Below are 14,349 nucleotides of genomic sequence, written 5' to 3'. Positions count from 1 at the left end.
AGACGTGAGACGAGATACGTGAGACATGAGACGTGAGACGTGAGACGTGAGACGTGAAACGTGAGACGTGAGACGTGAGACGTGAGACGTGAGACGTGAGACGTGAGACGTGATACGTGAGACGTGAGACGTGCGATGTGCGACGTGCAACTTACGACGTGCGACGTGCAACGTGAGACGTGAGACGTGAGACACGCGACTTGCGACATGCAAAGTGCGACATGCGACGTGTGACGTTCGACATGCGATGTGCGCGTGAGATGTGAGACGTTCGTAAACACTAAACTTTGAAATTTATATTCATAAACTTTAAAGCTTACAATTTAATTAAAAATTTTAGAAGTTTAATAAAAGAATGGTTAATGTATCCATAAATTTGTACTAACAAATTTAAATTATACTCTTGTAAAAAAATGTATCAATAAAAAGAGATTAAATACATATAAAATTGAAAGAAAAATAATATGAGGGTAAAAGTAATAATTAATATTTTTTTAACACATAAAAATTGCAAACAAATTGCAAACATCATGCAAAGAACATGTTTAAATTGTTAAGATTAAAGCTTAGACTATAAAAAAAATTATGAAGCTAATTAGAATATAGTCTCATACAAACAATACTTTAAGAGACTTCAAAAGGTAGTCATAAAGAATAATCTAAAAGCTAATGTTTAATTTAGTGCAACATTTTGTTTTATACACCAAAAGTCCAATTCACACCTACATCACGCTTAGTATTCCTTCCAACAAATAAATATAAGAAAATGTATATATAAGAACCAAAACAAATATTATAAAAGTGAAATTCAACGCATTAGGTGGGTGCTAACATCAACACAGATTGTATTTGGTATACATTAATTAAAAGCAGATTTCCTTTGAGTGAGTTCTCACAACTTCATTTTCATTGTTATCTCAATGCTTTGAAGTGATTGGAGAAAGCTACGATTCTTTGTCTGTGTTCTTCATCACACTTTCTGCTTCTTTTTGTTGTCTTCTTCATATTGTTGTTGTCAGGTACACACTATATTTCTCCTTCTTATTTGAAGTTTAGGTTTGTTCCATCCATCCAATAATGCATCTTTACTTTATCTATAATCTAAATCCTCTTATTATCTTAAACTCCGTTCTTCTCTTACCTTGCTGCTACTTAAATTTTTCACTGATAACCTTATTGAATTCATCAATCTTTAAAGTTCACGAATTTTTTTTTTCAGTTATTCTAATTTCGTTACTGCTGCTATCAGAAAAAGGAGTCAAGTCTTCATATTATATGAATGAAACGGAGTATATATATATATATATATATATATATATATATATATATATATATATATATATATATATGATTTAGAATTTATATTTCCATTTCTAACACAAATATTACATAAACAAAACTATTATACATAACAAGTTATGTATTGTAATATAATCTCTTTAAACTCGAAACATTATAAGATACTATCCAAAAATATCTTGTTTTCCCTTAAGTCTATATATAAAAAAGATAAAATAATAGAGAATATAAGACATTTTACAAAACAAAGACAAAACCAAATAGTACATCCAATATTTTATGAATAGCATGCTAGATATTTGCCCAACTAAGATCACCAATCAAAACCTACCTTTCACAATTTTTTTCAGATCCCATGATTTTTTTTCCTTCAAGATATCATTTCATTTTCATTATTCTAAAACCTATATCATTTTCTTTTGTAACAAAAAAAAAAATCTTAACATAAATAGGAAAGTTGCTGGCAGCAGATATAATAAAGAACAAGATACAATAAGCAAATACATAGAAAAAACCTTTGTTTTTAGCTTCCATTTAGAATTAAAAAGTCGTCTTTTAGAAGCAATTGAGTGTTCCTACAAATATTTCAATAGATAATGTCTATGTAGGAAATAATATAATGAATTGTTGGAAATTTTACTTTGTTTGTAGACGTGCATTGAATTGTTGGAAATAGTATAAGCAGTTATATTAATAAACATATTAATAAACGTGACTAATTTAAACTAAATTTGTATAAATTAAATATTTCCGAATGAGTATGGAAAAAGATCTTAAATTTCTAAAATTTTGGAACGAAAAGAATAAAAGTTTATATGATGATTGAATGAAATAATTTTGATTAAATCATATTTTATGTCACAGATTTGTCTTGTCAAGTGAATTAATGTCACCTTAATTGAAGTTATTTTCATGGATGCAAAGGCTGTGGATCTTCTCTAATGTAAATGGTAAGTCTATATTATATTAAACTATTAATTTTGGTTCCCCATGATTTGCAACTTTAATCCTTTATTTTTTTTTCTTGAACGATTTTAGAGCATGTATATTTGCTTAAGAACATCTATATCCATGATTTTTTATTTATTTTAGTTTTGAAATTTATGTTTTGAATCCTAGAATATCTACATACTATAATTTAAAATATTTTCTCCGTGAGCCTATGTAGTACCTACGTAATTTTTTGTAAGCAATAAAGTTTATTATACAAAACAGTGATATTGCATCAACAATATCACGCCATGTGTCTTGCAGATTTTATTAATAAACCTTATTTTTTCTTCAGAAAAGTTGTAGTTTGATTTTTATTTTTTGATTTTTACTTTTTTTATTTTCTGACATAGCTTAATATAAATTATTGATTCTTTTAAAGAAAAAAAATAATATATTAATCAATAACTTATACTATATCATAGATAAAAATAAAAAATGAGAATTATAGTATCATTATCTTCTCTTTTTTAAGTCAACTTTCATAAGCAACTCCATGTAACCTAAACAAGTTGTTTTTCTCTCAAGTATAATTTTAAACATGTATAATGTTACGTTATGATGAGATCTATTAAACATTGTTTAGCTTTAAACAATGTCTGTGAATCGCTGAAGATGACCTTTAAACTTTATATTTTAACAAAATATATAATTTAGTTTAATTTTTAATTCTGTACACATTTATTTGCTCTTAACATCATTTTAAATACATATGTTAGATTAGCTTTAAGGTTTAGCCAAAACAAAATAGAGATGCGTACTAAATTTATATTTATATATATATATATATATATATATATATATATATTAAATTGAAAGCATGAATAAAAATATGGATCCCATCAACATTAAAGGAAGATAAAATTTCCTTACAGTTGAATATGAGGATGAAATGAATTTTTATTTTTAGGATAGATATTAAATAATCTAACTCATACCTATCATCAGTGGCTGATGTTACTAGGGTTGGTGGACAATTTTGGTTTTTTTATTTTTTATTTTTTTTATTTTTAATTTTATGTAGCCAAAAATTTTAAAATCTTTTAAATTATATGTAATTAAAAATTTTGTTTTTTTTAAATTATATGTAATTAAAAATTTTTAATTTTTAAAATTATATATAGTATTTTGGAAATTAATGAGAATTAAATTAAACATTTTTTATTTTTTTATAAAACAAATGTTAATAAATAAAAAAAATCTAAAATCAAATATAATAAAGAATAAAAAATTTTATTAAAAAATATTTTATTTTGTCTTTTGAATTTATTATATATTGTTCTTGTCTGTTCACTTTTTTTGTTTCTGAGTAGAAAAACACTCAATTTTTTTACAAAACGGGTGATTTTGATCAATTTATTATAAAAATGGATCAGATTACTAATTAATTTCATATGACAGAAGCAATTTAATGACATCTTTCTGTATTTTAAACTATTATATAATTTCTAAAGTTTTATATACTTTTTAATTTTTTTAATAATTTGATTAAAAATATTTAAATAAAATTTTATTTTTGTAAATTTTATAATAAAATTTAAAATATTAAGTTTTAAAATATCAAAATTTTAATAAAATTTTATTTAAAATATTTTTAATCAAATTTTATAATAAAATGTAATAATAAAAAATTAAAATATTAAGTTTTAAAATATCAAAATTTTAAAATTCTTTTTATTTAAAATATTCTTAATCAAATTTTATTATTGTAAATTTTATAATAAAATGTAATAATAAAAATTAAAATATTAAGTTTTAAAATATCAAAATTTTAATAAAATTTTATTTAAAATATTTTTAATCAAATTTTATTCTTGTAAATTTTATAATAAAATGTTATAATAAAATTTAAAATTTTACGTTTTAAAATATCAAAAATTTTAATAAAATTTTATTTAAAACATTTTTAATCAAATTATTAAAAATTTATTTAAAAAAATATATATAAAACTTTAGAAATCATATAAGACTAAAAAATAATATAGAGAAGTGAGATAGTTTAATTAATTAGTAAATTGAACCCTTTTTGTAAAAAAAAAACAAAATAATCATTATTTTTGCTCTCATTTTTCATTTGTTTTCTCCCTCTCTTGTCTCATTTGATAGTGAAATATGAGTTTAGTAATTAAAATTATTTTTTATCTCATAAGTCTTTATATATTTATCTTTTATGAATATAGAGGAAAAAATATTTTATTATGTATTTTTTCATAATTGATTTTTAATTGTGGTTTGATTATCATAGATATTTATTTTAATATTTATGTCTCTCAATCTTTCTTTTATTTGATTATGATAAATTATTTTGGTCTTATTTTTTTTAAAGAAGTATATTGATGAAGAATAAAAATAAAATCATTTTTTTAAATGATAAAAGATAAACTAGTCGTAAAGATGAAAATGAGACATATTTAACTTATTCACATATCCTAAATCATGGTACTAATGATTCAGTTGTTCAATCATAGGAGCCCTCTCCTAATATTCTTACTTTTCATTGACAAAGAAATAACAGAAAATTTTAGTTCTAATTATTGATGAGTTTAAATCTCAAAGGTGGAGGACAATCCTTTAAATATGTGTGATTTCTTTTATAATAATCATTATACTAAATTATGTATTTATTTTTATTGTATTAGTGACAATAATTAAATATATAAATTTAGTATATTATTTTGACTTCTTAAGAATATTGGTCAAGATCCGCTAAGGCCTATCATGCCCTGTAATGAAAAACACTTGATGTTAATCCTTTTTACTATTATTAACAAATAATTATTGTTATCATAATTATGAAAATAAAGAATATTATTAATTTAATAAAATTGTATACCAAAAAATTATTAATTTAATAATATTTATAGTTTGTCTAATAAATTATTAAATTAATAAAATTAATTATGTTTATAAAGGTGAAAATAGTAAAAGAATATGAACATAAACAATGTTTACAAAACACAATCTCTCATGTATTATTATTGTAAAACCATAACAAAAAATGCAAAGGTCATAAAACTAGAGAATAAATAGAGAATAGAGTTTTTGTTGTAAAGATATGGAAGGGAGTCAAAGAGTCTTCTTACAATATTGAGACGGTGGCTATAAATATGCATAAAATAAATGCTATCACTCATAATTACTTAACCATTAATCATACAACCAACTTTCTCACAAAAATAAGATCTATAATTAATATCAACCTCACATAATATCTAGAAAAATCTCATTTTTTTACACTCGTCCTTAATATTTCTTGGATATTTCAAGCTTTGATCTCAAGACTTCAAATTTGATCTCAAGGACTATTTTGGTCTTATTGTCTTCAATTTGAATTTTTAAATTACAATACTCTAATGGCATGATAGTTCACCTTGATGTGCGTTGTTCTATCATGTTGGAAATGATTCTTTGAAATTTTAATGAATGACTGACTTATTATTAACCCGTATGACACTAGGTTCATCATATAGTTGTCCTATATCAAATGAAAAATTTCTTAGCCAAATAGCTTGATTTGCAACTGCTATGACTGGTACATACTCAGAGGTGGATTGAACCACCACATCTTATTTTTTTGAATTCTAAAAATATCGAATGAGAAAACATAACCAGATGTACTATTGGCATCATCTAAGCTTCCTTCCCACTATCTGCATATCCTTGAAGATCTCCATTTTCATCCTTAAAATTCATAGATCATAGTTAGTTGTGCCTCTTATGTATCTTAATGCTCGTTTTGTTGCATGATAATGAGCTTGGCTAGGACAATACATAAATATGGATAGCAAACTTGTAGCAAACTTTATGTCTGGTCTAGTGGCTGTAAGATATAATAAAATTTCAATTAAGCTTCTATAAGTATAAGCTTTTACTTTGCACTAGCATAATTAAATGACAACTTCTCATTTACCACAAGGGGCATGTTCATCGATTTATAGGTATAATTATGAAGCTTATTCAACATTTTTAGAATGTATTTTCTTTGTGCAATCAAGATTCTTGCATCACATTAATGTATTCCATTCCAAGAAAGTAATTCATGCTTGAATTGAGTTTCCATGTCATGCTTAAATTTGCTCAAGGAATCTGAATTGTTGCTAAAGACCAAGAAAATCATCAACATACAAGGACATAATGAGTCGTGCTTCATTGCTTGACCTTTTTATATACAAAATAACTTCACTTTAACTTCTTTGAAACCAATCAATTTTGTTAAAACCAATCAATTTTGCCATACCAGGCCCTTAGATCTTGCTTCAATCCATAAAGGGGTTTTTGAAGTTTGTAGATTTGTTTCTACTGCTAGGAACAACAAAGCCTTTAGGTTGTTTAACATAGATGTTCTTTCAAGCAAACCATTCAAAAAAGTTGATTTCACATTAAAATGATACATTCTCCAACCCATTTTTGCTGCCAATGCAACTTGCAACCTGATTGTTTCATGCTTTGCCATCAGAGCAAATGTATCTGGAAAATAACTCCATGTTGTTAATGATAGCCTTTAACAAACAATCTAGCCTTTAGTTTGTTTACAAATCCATTGGGATTAAATTTGGTTCTATAAACCCACTTAAGACTAATAACCTTTTGATTACTTGGCTCGTCTACAGGTTGCCAAGTTTTGTTTTCCTCAATCATATTCATTTCTTCCAGCATAACACATTTTCACCCATCTATTTCAACAACTTCATCATAATCTTTAGGTCCAAGTGCAATAATGTTGCACCTTTCACAAATTTTAGCAAGGGTTTTAGTTACTTTAATTTGAAAATCATCATCATGATCTAAATTTTCATCTTCAATTTATGAAAATTATTCTAAGAGATTGTCTACTCCAAGTTATTTTTTGCTTGAGGCTTCTACTTCGTAGCTCTCCCAATTACATCTAGAAAACTTATCAAATTTCACATTTCTACTAATTAGAATCTTCTTGTCAGAGGATTGTATATCCTGTAACCTTTAGAGTTATTACAATACCTTAAAAATATATCAACTTTTGACTTGTGATCTAGCTTGTCTCTTTTTACATCGGGAACAAGAGTATAACGTAACCAAATATTTTGAGATACTCTATTAAAGGCTTCCTTCCATACAATGCTTCAAAAGATGTTTTCCCTTTCAAGGCTTTGGTAGGCACCATATTCAATATGTATGAAGAGGTATTAACCGCCAATACCAAAAAAAAGATTTTGGAAGATCTTTTTCAAAGAGCAAACACCTTATCTCCATAATCATTTAGTTTTTCTTTTCACTCACCCTTTTTTGTTGAGAAGTGTAAGGATAGTTAATTGATGTTGAATTTCAAACTTTTCGTAGAATTTTTTAGACTCCCCTGTTGTATACTTAGTTCCATTATTAAATATAAGCTTTTTAATTTTGCATCCAATCTCATTTTCAACCAAAAGCTTAAACCTTTGTAAAACATCAAACACCTCTAACTTTTGTTTTAGAAAAAGCACCTAACTCATTATTGTAAAATGATCTACAAATAACAGAGAATATATATCACCATTTAAGGATGGTGTGCTCATCGAGCCACACACATTAGTGTTCATAAGTTCTAATTTTTCATAGCTCTCCAGCTTGCTTCAGAAGGAAATGACAACTTATTTTGCTTTCGATATTGACATACATCACATACATGATCATATTCTTGAATAGAAGGCATATTTTGCACCAAATCATCAGACTTCATTAGCCTTAAAGTTGATTAACTTAAATGGTCAAGCCTCTTATGTCACAAAGAAGAATCATCTACTTTGCTTGGAAAAGCTTGCAGAACAGTTTGTTTCCATTAAAAAATCCCATTTTAACGGACATTATCTAACATCCAAAGGGATTGAATATGACACCTTTCAAATTTTCAAATTGCAAAGCATAATACTTTTCAAGCATTTGCCCCACACTCAAAAGACTTTGACTTAAATCGGGCACAAATAAAACCTTTGAAATGTATTTAGTACCTAAAGAAGTTTCAACAACAACCACTCCAATGCCTTTAACATCAACACTTTCTCCATTGCCAATAATGACTTTCGAGAAGTGGGATCAATCAAGTTCCTTAAAAAAATTGGTGCACTTATTGTCTATGATTGATGCACCTATTTCTATGAGCCAAGCTTCTCTATTGCTGTTTGCGAAATAAAAAGAAGAAAGAAAAAAGTGCTCCTCAATGTGTTCTTTGTAAACATGTCAGCCAACTGATCTTCAGACTTGCATAAACTAAGTTCACTTCTCCATTTTGCTGCATCTCCCTCAAAAAATAGAGCTTGATGTTGAAATGTTTTGTTTTCCTATGACATACTGGATTATTTGCAATTGCAATTGCTGCCTGGTTGTCAACAAAAACCTCAATTTTATTTTTCTGCTGAAAGTGTAAATCACATAGAATCTTTTTCAGCCATAAAACTTGATTTACAATAGCTGTTGCTACTATGAATTCAACCTCTGCAATGGATTGTGCTACAATCTCTTGCTTCTTTGTGCACCATGGGAAAACTCCTGAACCTAGGTTGAAACAATATCCTAAAGTGCTTTTCATGTCATCTTAAGATCCAGCCCAATCACTATCAGAAAATCTACACAACTTGAAATCTTTACACTTATCAAATTTGATACCATAATCAAGAGTGCCTTTCACATACCTTAATATTCTTTTTGCTGCTCTTAAATGCATTTCACTAGCACAATGCATAAATCGAGATAAGAGACTTAAAACAAATATAATGTCTGCAAGAAAATAAGTCATGAGACCAAGATCTGTCATTTCAAATGCTTGCATCATTTGCTGCTTGAATTCGTCAACCAACTTTGTGTCATCTCCAGTTACTAAAAGATCATCAACATATAGTGAAACTATGGGAAAACTATTTCCCTTATCTTTCACATAAAGAGTGAATTCAGATAAGCTTTTTGAAAAGCCTATGCTTAATAGGTGATCATTTATTCTACTGTACCAAGCCCTTGGAGCTTGCTTTAGGCCATATAGGGCCTTTCTTAGTAGATAAACTTTATCTTCTTTATCATGCTTTACGAATCCCTCCGGTTGCTCCACATATATTTCTTCTTCTAGAACTCCATTTAAAAATGCTGATTTGACATCCAACTGGAATATTTTCCAGCCCTTTTGCACAACTATAGTTAACACCAATCTGATTGTATCTAATCTAGACACAAGAACAAAAGTGCCAGAATAATCAACACCAAAGATTTGTGCATACCCTTTAACCACGAGTCTGGCCTTGTATTTGTTGATTGAGATATCTGCATTAAGCTTTGTTCTGAAAACCCATTTGACTCCAATGACTTTTCTGTTTTCAGGCTTGTCAACCAACTCCCTACGTTTTGTTATTTTGAATCATAGACATCTCCTTCTCCATTGCATTTTTCCATTTTGGGAGTCTTAGTGCTTCCTCACAGCTAGCAGGTTCACAAATTGCTACATTACATCTTTGATAAATGTTAGACAATAGCCTAGTTCCTCTGATTAGAGGATCATCTTCCAATTAATCTTACAACAGTTTTGTGGTTTATTCTCCATGATGATTATCTTCTATAATTGGAAAGAATTATATTGTGCTTTGTGAGTTCTTGCAATCCCATTTCTGACCTTTATTGAAATGTACATTTCTAGTGATAGTCATCTTTCTGGTTTGAGGATGATACACTTTGTAGGCTTTTGAAACAGAACTGTAACCCACAAAGATGCCTAGAGTAGCCTTCTTGTCAAGTTTATCACGCTTAACCTGAGGAATATATACAAAACAGACACAACCAAATACTTTAAGGAAGGTTAGAGAAGGTTTATACCCATACCAAGCCTCAAATGGAGTTTTATCTTTCAAGGCCTTGGTTGGAAACCGATTTTGCAAGAAAACTGTTGTATTAGCCGCTTTTGCCCAAAATGTTTTAGGCTGTTCCTTCTCATGCAACATGCATCTAGCCATCTCCATCACAGATCTGTTTCTCCTTTCACTTACCCCATTTTGTTGAGGAGTGTAAGGAGTTGTCAATTGATGCGCAATTCCTGCTTCTTCACAAAATAGATTAAATTTTGTTGATGTATACTCCTTCCCATTGTCTGATCTTAGAAATTGAATCTTGTAGCCACTTTGAATTTCCACCATTTTCTTGAACTTCATAAATACTCCAGCCACTTCATGCTTGAATTTCAAGAAAAAAAATCCAGCACATTCTTGTAAAATCATCTATGAACAAAATAAAGTAGAGACTACCTTGTAGTGATGGTGTTCTTTAAGGTCCTGCCACATCAGTGTGAATTAGTTGCAACTTTTGAAAGGCTCTCTAAGATGATTTAGGAAAAGACTTTTTGATTTGTTTACTAAATTGACAACCATTACAATTTGAAAGATTTTCAGAAAGTGTTGGTACACCTGTTGACATGTCATTCTTCTGTATTTTCAACATTTTTTCAAGATGACAATGACCCAGTCTCTTGTGCCAAAGTTCTATGAGATTGGCTTGAGTGTAATAGGCCACATTCTTCTCCTCTGTTGGATCAAATGAGAAGCTTTTAGCTCTCATTTTGACCTTTAGAACCTCTCGGCCAACAATGTCATAGATAAGGCAGTTTGGATGTTCAAAGGACACTTTAAATCCCTTTTCCATCAACCATCCTACACTTAGCAAATTTTGATCAATGTCAGGTACATAAAGAACATCAGAGATTATTTTTGTACCTGAGCTCGTTGAAATTGCTATGGTTCCTTTTCCTTTTGTAGAAATATAGTCACCATTTCCCATTCTGACCCTTGAGACTTTAGTAGGCTTCAAGTCCTTGAATAGAGTTTTGTCATATGACATGTGGTTGGTATAACCACTGTCAATCAACCAACATTTAGAGTTACTATTGTCACAACCGAAATCGCGACGGGATGACGAACCAAAAAATAAAATTTGTAAAAAAGAGTTTTGGAGTCGCCACCATAATTATTATAGGAAACTATGGAAAACCATAAAAAAGAGCAAGGTCTATGAAAACAGAGATTGGGGGTACGGGAGTTAATTACGAGTAGGGAAGGTATTAGCACCCTACAACGTTCATTCTAAGACGGTACCTTTAATTAAAATACAAATTAATGTGGTCTCTTTTAAATATTTATTTAAAAAAAAGAAATAAAATATAAATAAATAAATAAAATAAAATACAATTAATAAATTAATAAATAAAAAATAAATAAATAAAGATGACAAAGAAAAACAAAGGAAACAAAAAAGATTTCTTTGTTTTTTGGGCCCGACAAGGATTACTCCTTGCTCCTACGTATCTGCATTCATTTCATAATGGAGAATCAGGATCACGTAGTTCTTTATGAAAAAAATTTTTTGAAAACAATTTGTTCGAAGATGTTGATATCACTCTTTTTTAATATTTGAAAATTTTGTATATTTTTTTTAGTAATCTTATAGAAAAGCGAAAATATTAAGTACTAAGTCGACGCGAGCGGTCACACGAGCACTTATACATTTTAAAAATTAAAAAGGTATTTAAATTATTTATTTATCATTATTTTCTTTAAAGAAAAAAAAAACTTTTGAAATAAGATATGATACCCAAAAAAATCGTTACTATTATATATTCAATTTATGAAAATATTAGGAAAATAAATAAATAAATAAAATATTAGAAAATAACGTTTAAGATTAAATATATATATATATATATATATATATATATATATTATTCTTTGTAAAATGTAAAGTAAAAGCTTTTAAAAACTTAATATGAAAAACATGACACAACATATTCATAAAATGTTAAAATATGAGATCTCTCATTTATTCGTAACTAATGAACCCAAAAAATACATGACAGTAATGTTTTTTTCATATAAAAAAGAAATAGTGAAAACATCAAATTCAACCAAGATCAAAAACACATATCGAGAAATACTACATAACACAATAAAAAATTAATTTTGCGAACCTGAACGGGAGATCAGACTTACAATAGTTGCGTTGGAACACTAAGAAGCACGTGGGCGTGGCGATCGAAGGTGAGTGGATTTTTTTATGTGGGAGGGTTAAAAGAGAATGCGTGCTTAGGGTGAGAGAGGTCTCCAGAAACTTTTGAGAGAGAAAAAATTCTTTTCTTCTTTTTCTGATGGGTTTATATACACAAGATTATAAATCTAATGTAATCTCGTAATAAAGGTCTGCCTTAATTACAATGAGTTTTAAAAGGCAAGAACTGATCTTAATATTATTACAATATGGGAATCAAATCATAGAAAAAAAGAGAGCACAAAATCAAACGTGATCAGCAAAATTGATTTTAATTAGTAAAAGAGATATTATTTTGAATTATATTACTACTTTCTCTATCTGGAAAAAAGTGTCATAAAATCAGAGCACAAAATCAAACGTGATCAGGACAGATTAATTATAATTACAAAAAAAGATATTCTTGAGAAACATATTAATATTTTCCTCATCTGGAAAAGGAGGTGTCATAAAATCAAAGCACAACGTCAGAGTAAATAATTCTAAATATTAGAACATATTCTATTTCTAATTATTAGACTAACTTCTTAATCTGGAGCAGAAACGAAAAAGCATAGAATGGAGGTGCGAAAATTAAATGTTGGGTTGTCGTTAGTTGCAAGAAAAACGATGTGGGTATATAGAGTATTTTGGGCTAAAATAAAACAAAGCCTCAAAAGAAAATATATACAAGATTAAAACAAAATCTTTCTTTTTATTTATTAATTTATTATTATTATTATCCCGTTATTATTATTATTTAGACAAAGAAAAAAACCAAAGAGAAAACTTTTTTATTTTTTTATTTTTGACCCTTTTTTTGAAAAAACGAATTATTATTATTTATTTAGCCGGACGAAATTGGATGTTGACAACTATAAATTGAAGCAGAGAAAATATGATCTTCGTCATCTTGTCCAACAACCTGGGCATTAACTTCATGTTGTTTGCTTCCACAAATTACAGCTTCATGTCCAAGCTGATTACACTTGTTGTACTATGCATCTGGTCTTTTTCAACATCTGAATGGTGGATGACCCAATTTTCCGCACCGCTCAGAAGGTGGGTAATTTTTCTTTTTGCTCTTGCCTATGTATGTAGTGTTTTCACCGCTTGTTTGTTTATTCTTCTTGAAGTTTTTCTTTCCATTGTAATGCTTTGTTGGTAATGCACCGTCAACCACTTGATCTTGTCTCATAAGCCTCCGTTGCTCTTGGGCCTACAAGGCATGTAACACCTCTGCCAAGGTAATCTTGGACAGATCCTTTGTGTTTTCTAGGGTGGTTATGGATGCCTCATACCTTTCTGGCACAGTTACAAGAATTTTTTCGATAATTCTGCAATCCAAAAAATTTGTGCCAAGTAATCTTACCTTGTTAACAATGCCAAGTAATCTATCTGAGTACTCTTTAATGGTTTCAGACTCCTTCATCCTTTGAAGCTCAAATTCTCTCATCAAGTTCAACACTTGCATACCTCGAATCCTTTCATCCCCTGCATACTCCTTCTTTAGATAATCCCATATTTCTTTTGCTATTTTTAAAGTCATGATTCGAGTGAAGAGGGTTGCTGAAACACCAACGAAGAGACATGATTTTGCCTTTGCTTTTCGATTTTTCTTCTCCTTGTGACTTTTCATCTGGGTCATGGTGGGATTTTCGGGCAGCAGAAGGATTTTGTAATCTTCTTCAATGGCTTCCCAAAGATCCAAAGCCTCTAGTTAAGCCCCCATTTTTACCGCCCAGACATCGTAGTTTTCTCCGTCAAAGACTAGAGGTGCTACCTTTGGAGAAATTTGATTCAGCGTCCACAGGCTTGTAAGAAAACAACTCTCGGTACCAGATTGTTGGAGTTGAAAAGGAAATAATTTAATGGGAGAAGAAAAGGCAGAGGAAATTAACTGAGACTAATGTGAAGAAAAGCTTGTTTTATTCAATATAGCAGCAATACATTTATAATTAAAAATAAAGACTGATAGTAACCACATAACCATGATTTCAGGAAACGTGAATAACAAAAATACTTGCTCCTAAAATTTAGGAAGACCTATTAACTTAT

General features: G+C 28.8%; 1 protein-coding gene across 2 annotated transcripts in view; it reads left to right on the top strand.

The window, feature by feature from the left end:
• The first annotated feature begins 891 nt into the window (after positions 1 to 891).
• LOC114167044 overlaps positions 892 to 14,349 on the top strand; it is a 33,513-nt gene continuing 20,055 nt past the window's right edge. For both annotated transcript variants that reach the window (XR_003600089.1, XM_028051963.1), the window contains exons 1-2: positions 892 to 1,019; positions 2,164 to 2,249. The gene's annotated coding sequence lies outside the window, so the exon portion shown is untranslated. The remainder of the gene's footprint in view (positions 1,020 to 2,163; positions 2,250 to 14,349) is intronic.

The sequence above is a fragment of the Vigna unguiculata genome, chromosome 10 (assembly GCF_004118075.2).
Source record: "Vigna unguiculata cultivar IT97K-499-35 chromosome 10, ASM411807v1, whole genome shotgun sequence".
Classification (NCBI taxonomy): domain Eukaryota; kingdom Viridiplantae; phylum Streptophyta; class Magnoliopsida; order Fabales; family Fabaceae; genus Vigna; species Vigna unguiculata.
Note: the sequence above shows the minus strand (reverse complement) of the source record. Positions and strands in the feature narration are given on the sequence as shown.